The sequence below is a fragment of the Pezoporus occidentalis genome, unplaced genomic scaffold, assembly GCF_034315485.1.
Source record: "Pezoporus occidentalis ecotype Australia unplaced genomic scaffold, CSIRO_AGI_Poc_V1 ctg11, whole genome shotgun sequence".
NCBI classification, from domain to species: Eukaryota; Metazoa; Chordata; class Aves; order Psittaciformes; family Psittacidae; genus Pezoporus; species Pezoporus occidentalis.
Genome location: NW_026912886.1, coordinates 13033768 through 13045321, shown reverse-complemented (window position 1 = coordinate 13045321; position 11554 = coordinate 13033768). Strand labels below are relative to the sequence as shown.

The window sequence follows — 11554 nt, the reverse complement described above, 5'->3', positions numbered from 1 at the left end:
TAAAAAAAGAAAAAAGAACAGAAGGATCATCTATTGCTTAGATGAAAGACAGAGACAAAATAACCAATCTGTAATGCAGATTTATTAATAGTCATTCACTGGTTTTCACTGAAATACTCTTCACGTAACCTTGACTTTATTAAGTAGTCCTTAAGGTGCATTTTGAAGACAGATAATGAGTTTGGGGAATAGTCTTATCTACATCAAGCTAATCTTTAACAGCTTGGAAGGGAACTCACAGAAACTTTTCCACTTTAAGTGACATAGCCATGTTCAAATCAAGCCTTTTAAAATGTCATTTCAATAGGAAGAGTTTACAGGCATTTTTAATAGCTATACTTCATAAAGGAATATGATTTAAACAAAGGTGATAGAAAAAGTTATTGAATTTTTAATAGTATTAATGGGGCTGGAGGGAAGTGGCTTTGGAGAAGCAGGAATGCTACTGCAATGGAGTAGCACTTAATGTCTTGGTTAATAAAGATGAGGCAGCTCTTCCTTGAAAAATAGCTTATTTCACAGTGTCTGTCTCTTTAAAAGGGAGGGTTGGGGTGAAGGCAGGGGTTTTGAGTGGTATTTCGATGCTGAGCCTGCACATGCCACATCGTCCAGCTTCCACAGGCAAAAGTTAGCAACAGCCTCCTGACCCTTTGTCGATGTCAAGGCGGGTTGTGTGCGTGAGTGAGAAAAGGGATGGGGAGGGAAGATCAAGAAGGAACTCAAAAGAAAACAAACGGAGAGTCACTATTTTAATGAGAACTCAGACTTAATCCATCTGTACTTTCTGCCCAGTTTCCAGCATGTCCTTGAAAATAATTTCACTTTTCCTGCATTGTGTGTAAAACCACAGGCATGATTATGTGCCTAAAGGCACACACCAGTCTTCCCCTCCAGCTCATATAGAAGCTGCTTGCACTGTTGGCTGAATTTTAACATGCTTGTACAGACAGATAAATTTCATGAACCCTCTTCTGCTGATTCCAGTTGGTTTAGCTCATTTTGTTTTGCTTGCTTTATTGTTTGGGCATCGAATGTCCCAGCTCTCCCCAGTGCACACACATTTGGTTTCTGACTAATGGGAGGCCTCCGTCAGAGAGACGGCGTTTGTCATTTGAAATCCAGCATGTCTTAGAGTCAGGTCGTGACTCAGATACCACAAACTGTATACAGAATAGACCACAAATTCCTCCAGTAAGATTGAACAAGGCTTTCCGAGAAGCCACTTCCCCCGCTGGTTATATCCTAACCCTGACTGACAGGTAGCAAGCAACAGCGGTTCTCGAGTGGCATTTTTTTTTCTAACTACTTTTTGTTAAAATCTTTGTCTGCTGCATTCATGGCTGTTTAAAATCCTGACCTTTCCTGTGCATGAAGAACAGTGCTTTTGGGTAGAGAGGTAGCAATTTTGGTTGGTTACAAACACTGGCACCAATTGACTTTAAGCTCTCAGGGTTTTGAGCAGACACAGGTTTGAACCAGGACAAAACTGAGCCTGAGCTGTTTGGGTTCCCTTGAGCTGCAGCTCTCATGTGCTTTATGCACCCATAAATTGGCCAGGGTTTGCTCGAATGGTTCCTGAACTTTCCCAAAACCTTTGATGAACCCGCTAAGGGCTGAAGGGGGTAGGAAAGGGATGGAGGGTTGCAAGGAAACCTGAAACCAGGTAAGCTTCCCAGGCCGAGTGTTTTCTGAGGCTGGAGATCCTCATTTTGGAAGCAGAATTGGAGTTAACAAATATGTTAACAAACCTCACACGTTTGCTAACCAGTAGTAAATCCCAGCTCAATTTATTACTGAGTACAGCACCTTGGCATAAGTCCTCAGTGTCATTTTGGAAGCGGATGGGGGGACAAGTCATGATCTTATATCCTAGCTGGAAAATGGGAGTCATGAGAATCACATGAATTCCAGCCTTCTGATTTAACTTCTCTGGTTTTCTTTCTATCTTTCCTTTTAACGAAACAAGAGAATTCATCTGCCAACACTATTCTGTGCTCTTTTGTCAATAGAAAAGTTGTTTTGCTAATGGTTATCTGTCTGCAAGTCCTTGACCTGCTTGTAAACACATTTCTGCAGGAAAACCCCAGGCCATGGCCTCGAGCATTTACGTCAACAAGGAAAGATAAAGTGACCAAAACTTAACCTGATCTGGCCTGGAGTGCCCTCTACTGCCCCTTGACCAAATACTTCCCTAATCTGTGTCCTTCTGAAAGGAACAGATTGTTGTGTAAGAAGTATTACCTGGAATAAACTCAATTTTGGGAGCCTGACTTCCTCCTCCTTTTCCCCTGCCCATATTAAAGTCTATTGAATCACTGGAGGTTAAGGAGCAAGGTCTGGGTGGGTTTTGGTGGAAGAGCATGAGTTTTCCCCCCACGTCATGCCCTTTGTCCCTACTCCAGGCATCTGTCACCTGAGGACAGCTCAATGGGTCAACCCTGTCCACAGTCCGTCATGCCACGTTAAACACGCCACCTTCCAAGCCGTGTAACAAATGCAGGCAAAACTGAACTCTCTGATCAAGTTACTTTTAAAAGCCATTTGCTGATCCCCCGGGATTTGTTCTGGATTCACACAGCACAAGCAGATGGTTTGATACAACCAGGATTCAGAGAGTTGCTAAACTGGGAGCAAGGTCCCAAATTGTGGTGGGGTGCTCTAAGACCATCTACCAGCCCGGTGGTGGTGGGCTCAAGGGAGAAGGGCAGGCAGAGAGCCACAGCGGTGTGATGGAATGAGCATCCCTAGTTTGGCTGCTGCATCTGCTCATGGAAGCTGGAATAAAAGCAGTCTGTAACCGAAGATGATTCAAGGGATTAAATGACACCAAGTTGCTCTTGGAAGGAAGGAATATGTTTGCATACTTCTTTTTTGTAAGAGCTGGGCTAGAAATGTCAAGGTGTTTACTAGATGAGAAATGTACACTGTGGAAAATACTATGTTAGGTGCATAAATGAGAAAAGGGGAAAGCACAAGACAGCTTTAGAGATAAAATGACAAACTCCAATTGCAGCTCACAATGGAGGCACTCCGTTTGCACCCTGCTTAAACCCCTCCAAGGCCACTGCATTAGGAAGTTGTATGACTGATTGAAAATCTGCTGGGTCACATCCCTCCAGGGCAGTGTTTTTTCCATGTCTTTAATTCACCCACAGGTTGCTGGAACTGGTGCCACTATGGTAGGCGAACTGCTTTGGCCAGGGTGATTGCACTGAATATCTCCAGAGTCACTGTGTGGTTTAGAAGCAGGGCAAGAAAATGGTATTGACTGCAAAAATCCTTCAGGTTTGATTCCAGCTTGGTTATTTCCTTAGGATACAGCTGGTTTATAGTCTTCATTTGTGCATTTAGCACTGTTTATCCATACAAAGCAGTTCTAGCTCCAGCTTTGCTTAGTGGGATTAATTCACAAACTTTAATCTAAACTGGACAAAAACATTCAGTGTTGGCTTACAGGAAGTATCATTTCAGCTTTCCTGACAGGAAATCAAACTTTGGGGAACAAAGTAGATTTTTTTTTTTTCCTTTTCTATAGAAAGGGTCTATTTAAAGAAAAGTGATTTCTGCTTCCCCTCCCCCCAGCAGAAAATCATTTGAAAACTTTTCATCTCCCAAATTGAAAATGTAAATTTTAACCTTGCTCAATAATTCAAAATTATTAATCCTTTTTTTTTTTCCCTTACATTTCTTTATTTCCATGCTCCCAAAATTCATCAGGACTTTGAAGACAAACGCAGATCTGGTGGGCACCGTTTCAGATTGGAAAGATTCGTTTTTATGGTGAAGAGAACTTGTCTTCCTTGTAAAGTACGAAGCTATTTAATCAAAGGAGGGCTGGCTGAATGTATTCAGTATTCTCAGCTACTTTCCAAACCAAACTTCTGAACACGTTAGTTATTCTGATTAAGTCATACTCCTGAACTCCCTCCAGGCTCTGCACTGGAGATGATATTTATACAGCACTAATAGAGAAAACTTGGTGTGTTTCAAAAAATAATTCCCAAGAAAACCAAAGTTGTGTTCAGCAGATATAAAAGGGAAATTTTCAGGGAAGTTTGACTCTCAGTCCTTTCTAGCTAAAGAAGGCCAGCTTCAATTTAATTCTCCACTCCTCAGTACTGCAAGGAAGAAAGTTCTGAAAGCATTAAGTGACCCATTTCAGTGTTCGTGCTCGTAATAAAAATATATATTTTTTTCTGTTACCAAACTTGCTGAAATTAATTACCATTCAAGTTTCCAAAGGACTTTCTGTAATGGAGCATTTAATCTATTTTAAATTGATGGAAAATATCCTGACCTGCAACTTTCAATGTGGGACTAAAGCACTTTTTGACACTTCAAACCACTTATTAGATGGGACACCTTAGGCTCCAGTAACTATCAACCTAAAGTGAACACTTGTTATGGATTAGAACAGGATTAAGTGTTAGTAATGGCATTGCCTAGATTCTTCAGTTGAGATCAGCATAATTTATAGTATAAAATGTACTGTGTATATAGGCATTGGATAAGAGAAAGAACGCACTTTTATTTGCATGTTTATGTGTTTCTTAAACTGACCATTCCATCACTTTATCCATAAACAGTCCTAATGCTGTGGTTTGGTGAGCTATTAGAAATAGTAACCCTGTAAGCAAGAAACTGTGCGTGTGACTTTCATACAGGCTCACAGACTCATATATATCTGTGTGTCAATGTATAGTGGCTGACATAACAAATATCTTTGTTTTTAGAAAAAGAGGAATTTTCCTTGGGGACTTTAAATAGATTCAGAGGATATTCCAAGGTATCAGACTGTATTTCACTGTGATATTCATATTGTCAATAGTGGGACCTTTCTGTGAAAAACGGGGCTTTTCCTGTAAACATAATAATATTTCTGGATGGTGAAATATACAGTAAATGTTAAACAAGAAAAGAACTAAATTGCAGACTATTCCCTGGTCAGCAAAACCTGCCCATTATTTTTCGGTTTGCTGAATCTGTAGTTTTTAATATTTTTTTAAACTGTGACTTTTCAGATTCATGAAGGTAGCATAGGTAATCTTCATATTTATAAGGACACACTGTCAACTTGCTTTCTATAATTTATAAACCTTTTTTTCCCCCCTTTATTATTCCCTTTCCCTGTTGGAAGCCTGAAAGTGGCATTTTTCCTTTATAGAGGTGGGAAAAACCTCTCCGTTTTTGTCTGGGAGATGATTTCTCAGAAATAAGCTATCTGTGCTTCATGCAAAGGGGTAGTAGTAACCTACTTGGCTTAGCAGAGCTGGAATCAGGGCTGTAGGGTCTATTTTGCGAGTGTTTGCATGCTTCAGCTTGTCAAGTTGCAACTTGCAGTTTGGTTTGGTGAGGGATTTGTCAATATGTTACAAGCCTTAAATTTTTTTTTTTGACATGAGCTGGGTGGATATTTGTTGCTTTGACTGGACTGTTGCCTTTATCCAACCCAACTGACCTCCCCATTGCTGCCTTTACAATGTGTCTCCCATTCCCATCTCTGGCATGGTAAGAATATATATTATCCTTCTGCCCCCAGATAGAGGGACTGGCAAGGACAGACACCCCTTATTCTGAAATGAAATGTAAGTAGCTTGATAGCTACTTCCCCTTTGTAATTTCACTGAATTACTTCTTGGTGGGGTTTATAAAACTAAATATTTCCAGGCATTTAGGTTAACGTTGCTGCTGGGCTGATGTAAGTGCACAGAAACATATCTACGTTCTCAGAATTGCTCCCAGAATTTGCAAGAGGCCAAGTTTGCTTTCACAAGTAATTCACAGTGTTGATACTGATTTATAAAGCACTATGAAATTTGGTGACTAGGTACTTTAAATACCATCTCTTGGGCATGCTAGTCACTATTATGGCAGATAGAATCTGTTTGGAATTACTTTTAATGGTTGTTTGAATTTAAAAAGCTGGTAAGGAATGATTCAAATTGAAGGTCATGAACTCCTTTACCCATTTCCCCTTATTGCCTCAACAAGGGTCCTATTTCATGATCTTTTGGCCATGATGCAACTCATCTGTTTAGTTGAGAAGGTGCTGATATGAGTAATTAAGCTAAAACGTCATTGGGGAAGAACCTGTTAATATTTAGTAACGTATCGTTGACTCTGTCCATCCATCTGCCACTCTCTCCCTCATAAGTTTTGAACTTTCTGGTTAGTTTCAGCAAGACTTGGCACAGGAATAGAGGTATTTATTAACATTATGATACTAAATGCCTTTGGAGAACTGGCAGCTGGTGGAGGGGAGAGTTTTCCTGTTGAAAGGAAAAACAACTCGGGCAGTGCAGATGTACAGATCAGACTGTTCACAGATTGAACCAGCCATAGTGCTTTTGGCCCTTTACTGACCCCCTGGACCACTTAAGTGCCACTGAAGTTCTTTTACATGGATGGATTTGTTTTGGTAATATCCTAAGGGAATAATATGGCTGTGGAGTCTGTTACTTGTGATATTCCTATAGGATGCCCTGCCCTGGGAGAACTGTGAAACCTAGGGGTAAATCACTTCAGAAAAGATCTGTGTGAGTAGTAATCTAAAGCTTTTTTTTTTGGCTTGATATGCTCAGGTTCTACCATGAACTCTCCTTCAGGATTACAGCAGATCCTGACCCTGTTGACCTAGTATCAGCCCTTTCCTTTAAGCTGTGCACAGCAGAGAAGGAGGAGGATAGATACTGAGAATGGCTTAGAGGCTTAGATGCAGTAGGCTCTGAGTATCAACACTAGTTCAAAGGATCAAAGGGGGTCTGTGACTCTCTATCCATGCTAATTAATGGGAGAAGTGGTATTTGGTCTTCATTATGGACTTTAAGAAAGAAAAAAAGAGAGAAGTCAAGTGTTTTGTCCTGTGGTAAAGCACTGAACAAGGCTGGTGAAAGTAACGGAGCAGTCTCCATTAGGCTTTCAGCAGCATTTCAAGAGCATGGAGCCACTTATGGAGTCATGTGTAGGCAGCACTTTCTTAAAAGTTAAATGTCTGATAAATGCTGGTACTGCCTCATCTGAATTCCTAATATGCTTTTAGATAGAGCAGGTCCTTGCAAAGGTCTCCAGTACTTGTGGCGTAGAAGAACCCTTTCAGTAAAGGACTCCTTGGGTTTCTCCTGTACCCCTCACTTTGGACATGGGCTCAAGCCCCGTGGAGCTGATTTTGTCTCTCACCAGATCAGGCCTAACTCCACAGTGTGCCTTTGGTTTAAATATCTGTGGCTTACTACAGAGGTTAGTAGGAGGTCAATGACCAGGGCTCAGATCAGCAGCATGAGCATCAACCTCGGGACCAAAGCGCTGATAGGCAGAGGGAGCAATAAGAGCATTTTAGGGACATTCCCGCATTATATGTTTTATCAGCTCTGAAAATGGGGAACATAAAGCTCTCTCCTGAATCCTAAACAATCCCTTTTAATCTCTGACCCTTTTTTTTTAACTCATTCAAATACTGATTAAATATGAAAGGCAATCACTTGTTACAGGAGGCTTTATGTTTACGCACAGGGACTTGCTCTGATAATGGGTTCACATGCTTATTGCTGACTTGCCTTTGTGCCTGTCTACATATGTATATCTATACCTACCTGTCTGATATGTCCTAATATATGTGTCAGAGCTATAAAGGTTGTAAAGTAGTAATTCAAGCTCTTAGTTGTGTAACCATGTTTTTATACTAGCAGTTTGCATGACTTTGGAATGGTTATATGTACCTAAGAATGATCAGGTTTTAACTAAACAACAAATAGTGGAAAACACATACTTTCTGTGGAAATACCTGATTTTACTCAACAACTGAGATTATTTTTTTATTGGCTTCCTGGGTTTTCCAAAAACCTGCATTTTGCTAAAGTCTGAAGTATTCAAGAGAGGAAAATCTGATAGTGACTTTAACTTATGATTATATTTTACTATAAGTTTCCAGGCATGTGACTTCAAGCATGCAAGTGTATGTCATGAGTCTGTATTTGTGGAAGGGGTGCTTAATAGGCTTATGTGTTGGTGTGAGTATGTTTGCTTTAAACTATGATAATGGTATAGACCAATATTGCTAATGGTATGATTTTTATCGTGGCTTCACTGTAGAACACGACAGCATGTGTGATCATCGGGTATTCAAACAGTGAAATGAGTAAAGCTATTTTTCCATAATTGGTCCCAGGGCAAGGGGTTGATCTCATGTATAAAAGCCTCCAGATATGCTCTTGGTACAGTTTCTAATTAGGGAACCAGGAAAGAATTGGACTTTGGAAATGGTGATGGGTCCATACCTTTCAAAAGAAAAAAAAAAAGAAGGAAATAATCACTTTGACCTTGAACTCCAAAAGGCCCCAAAATCACTGATTTTACTCTTTAAGCTCCTTAACAAGCATGGGGATTAGAGACGAGCTGTGTAGAATGGATCATATTAGATATAAATGATAATGGACAATAGAAATTCATCTATGAGCTCAGCACAGTCAACCTGTGCAAATTCCACTTCCCCAAGATATAGTGATACCGTGTTACAGTATTATATATATATATTGCTGATAACAATATGACTTCATCAGTTGGGAAGAGACAGAAGCAAACTCAATAGCAGCAGGACAAATGCAACTTTCAGAGATGTCCAATCCTGTTCTAATCCGAGTCTGTTTAAATAACCACAACCAGGTATATTAAAAAAGGTCAAATATAATCACTGCTCTACCTCTTGTAATGAATAAATCATCTGTTTAGCTATTTATTTCAAGTATGAGGAAATCAGCCTCCCTGAAAAAGAAATAAAACTTATGAAAGGAATAAACAGGCTATAGACTGAAGCTGCACATTTCTGTGGCCTTCCATCTGTCCACAGCTAAACAAGGAAGGATGCTGCTGTCACTTTAGAAAAACCTTCCTTAGTGATTTTGTTTTTGCAGATTTTTTCTTTCCCCTTTCTTTTTCTCTCTCCTCCCCCAACAAAGGCTAAAAAAGCCCCACATCAAACTGAAAAAGGGGGAATCTCATCATAACTTGATATGAAAACGTGTATTATGTTTTTGGGAGAGAAGGAAAGAACTGAGGAAAACACCCTTATCAAGAGAGGAGCCAATATGACTGAAATAATTGGTGGTTTGGGTTTGATACATGTAACCCACTCAACAAGCAGTATTGCCCCTCCTGCCCCCCCACTGAGAATATACTGAATTCTTATGCAGATCTTTAAAATAATTTCCCTTCAGAAAACCTGGTGAAAAAAAAATGATAATTTTGTCCTTTAAAAGATACCTCTTGTTAATCTTTGTGTTGATATGGAGGGGTGAATGATGGGGTTGGACAGGCTACTGCCTGCCATGAAAACTGGTAAGAAATGATGTTGCACAATCCTTTCCCTCCTCTGTTCCTCAAAAATTGCTATTTTATTTCTCTTTTCCCCATTTCAGTCTGTGTGGCCTGGCAGACCTACTGGAACCAAGCCTAGAATAATATTGTCTCAGTTAGCTGATAGGTGTGAGGGCACCTGCAGGCAGATAAAATGTGTTTGAATCAGAATTTGCTGTGTAAAACTCAAAATAGTCCTGATTTCAGGGCAATCTCCAATTTCTCCTGAAAGACTTGGAAAGCAGGGAAGCAAAATTAAAAAGAAAATCAACTCTATGCTTTTTCATTAGTTCTGGCAGCTTCCCTTAGAAACACACCCATGCTCAGCAGTATCATTCTTTATTTAGCTCTGAACAGACTGAAGGACCTTAGTGAATACTTTCTCCCTCCTCCTTTTCAGATAATAGCAATGATGCTGCCACATATTTTGCAAAGTGCTCTTTTCTGGAGCTGAGATTGAGTTACATTCAATGTGATAGACCCCACTGGCAGCCGTGTGTTCTTAGCGGAGACATTCCATTACCATGCCAAGTTATTTTTAATTCTATCTGGATCTTTTTATTTTTTTTTCCTAAAACCAGTGCATAAAAGAAAGCTATCGAGTTGCTCAATCAATGTTAGTTTATTATTGCTTACCCAAGTGTTTAATAAACCTATCCCAATCCTGGACATAGCTTTAAATACTTCATTGACTGTAACAAAGCAGATTTTTCCTATCAGACCAAAGTAGCTCTATAAACTATAATTAAGCACTAATTACGAGCTCTACTGGTCAGATAACAGAAGGCAAGGTCCATTGTGTGACTGGCAGAACCGGCAATTAAAGGAGATTATTGTTGTCAGAAACAGAATAAAACAAACAAAGAAAAAAAATAGGAGGAAGGGAAGATTTGTAATTGACCTGAGTAAACTTCATGTTGTTTGTGGGTTTGGGACATGATGACATCATGAACACAAACCCCCCCTAAGATATGATGATACAGAACAGATGTAATAAGTTGTTCTGGAAAACCTAGTGTATTGGATAACAGGTTGTAGAGTCAGGTTCTTTTTGACTCCACTCTCATACATTGAAAGAAAATACCTTAAACTCCAAACCAGGAGTTGTATGTTTAGAACAAAACTATTTTCAAGGAAAATATTGTCAGTACTTTTTCACTCATTCTTATAAAACATTCAAAGCCAGAAAAGGCTGCATTGCTCATGGGCTTAAGAACTAGAAAATGGAATTGAAACAGAATGAAGAATAGATTGACTCCCCAGCAAAGGGGGAAAAGACCCTCTACAACAGGTGGAAAGGAAGTGTGGTTTTATACATTTGTTCCATTTTAACGTGACTGGCTTCTTTTCACTTGCACCATTTTTACACTGGCTTAACTTGATTGGCTCCAGTGGAGTTTTCAATTATGCTAGATACCACTGAAGTGTTATTAGCAGCCTGCTTGAATTTCTCTTGAAAGTCTGAAACTGTTTCTGAGCTAACAATATACTCTTCTCCTTCTCCGCCTTTGAAATAAAACGTTCACTCTGCAAGAAAACCTTGATGTCCTGTTGAAACAGAATGCTCAAACGCCAAAATGATTTGACTTTTCACATACAAATTTTAAATTTCCATGGAAAATAGAGTTTCCAATTACCTCTAGTGATTGGTATGCTAGTCACAGTTCATATATTCCTAGACCTGATACAAACATCCAAGGGAGCCAAAAGTCCTTACACACACACAAGCACATTATAGCTTCCTGGAACACTGTTTAGGCTTTCAGGTGATGGCTGGGAATGAGGCCAATATCAGAAGGTAAAGGGCAAAAGAAAGCCATGGAAATGGAACTGACAACATTTCTTAGTAGCAGGCAGAGATGCCTCTGTCCCTGACTTGCGATTGTGCCTAAAACTCTCAGTACTGCTCTCATGTATTATTTTTTTTAAAGCAATTTGCATCTTTTGAAAAAAAAAAAAAAAAAAGAAAGGATTAATAAATTTCAAATGTTCCTGGTGCTTCTGTGCCAACTGGCACTGGAGGGGGCCTGTAACCTTGCCCAACTGCACTATATATAATTATTAATTAGAAAGCAACCTGGGAAGCAATGATCCTCTCCCCCAGCATAAACCAGAGGAACTCTACTGAATTCACGGTAGGAAAGAAAATTGGTTTTCCTAGGTCACACTTGGGAGCAAAAACTTTTATTTTACTTTGACTAGTGGC

General features: G+C 39.7%; 1 long non-coding RNA gene across 3 annotated transcripts in view; it reads left to right on the top strand.

Annotated features, from left to right (window-relative positions):
* The window catches only part of LOC134170200 (uncharacterized), a 92912-nt gene that overhangs the window by 61255 nt on the left and 20103 nt on the right, over nt 1-11554 (top strand). The window contains exon 4 of one of the 3 annotated variants that reach the window (XR_009967152.1): nt 2077-2227. The exons of the other annotated variants lie outside the window; for them this stretch is intronic. This is a non-coding gene — a long non-coding RNA (uncharacterized LOC134170200). The remainder of the gene's footprint in view (nt 1-2076; nt 2228-11554) is intronic. 3 annotated transcript variants of the gene reach the window in all.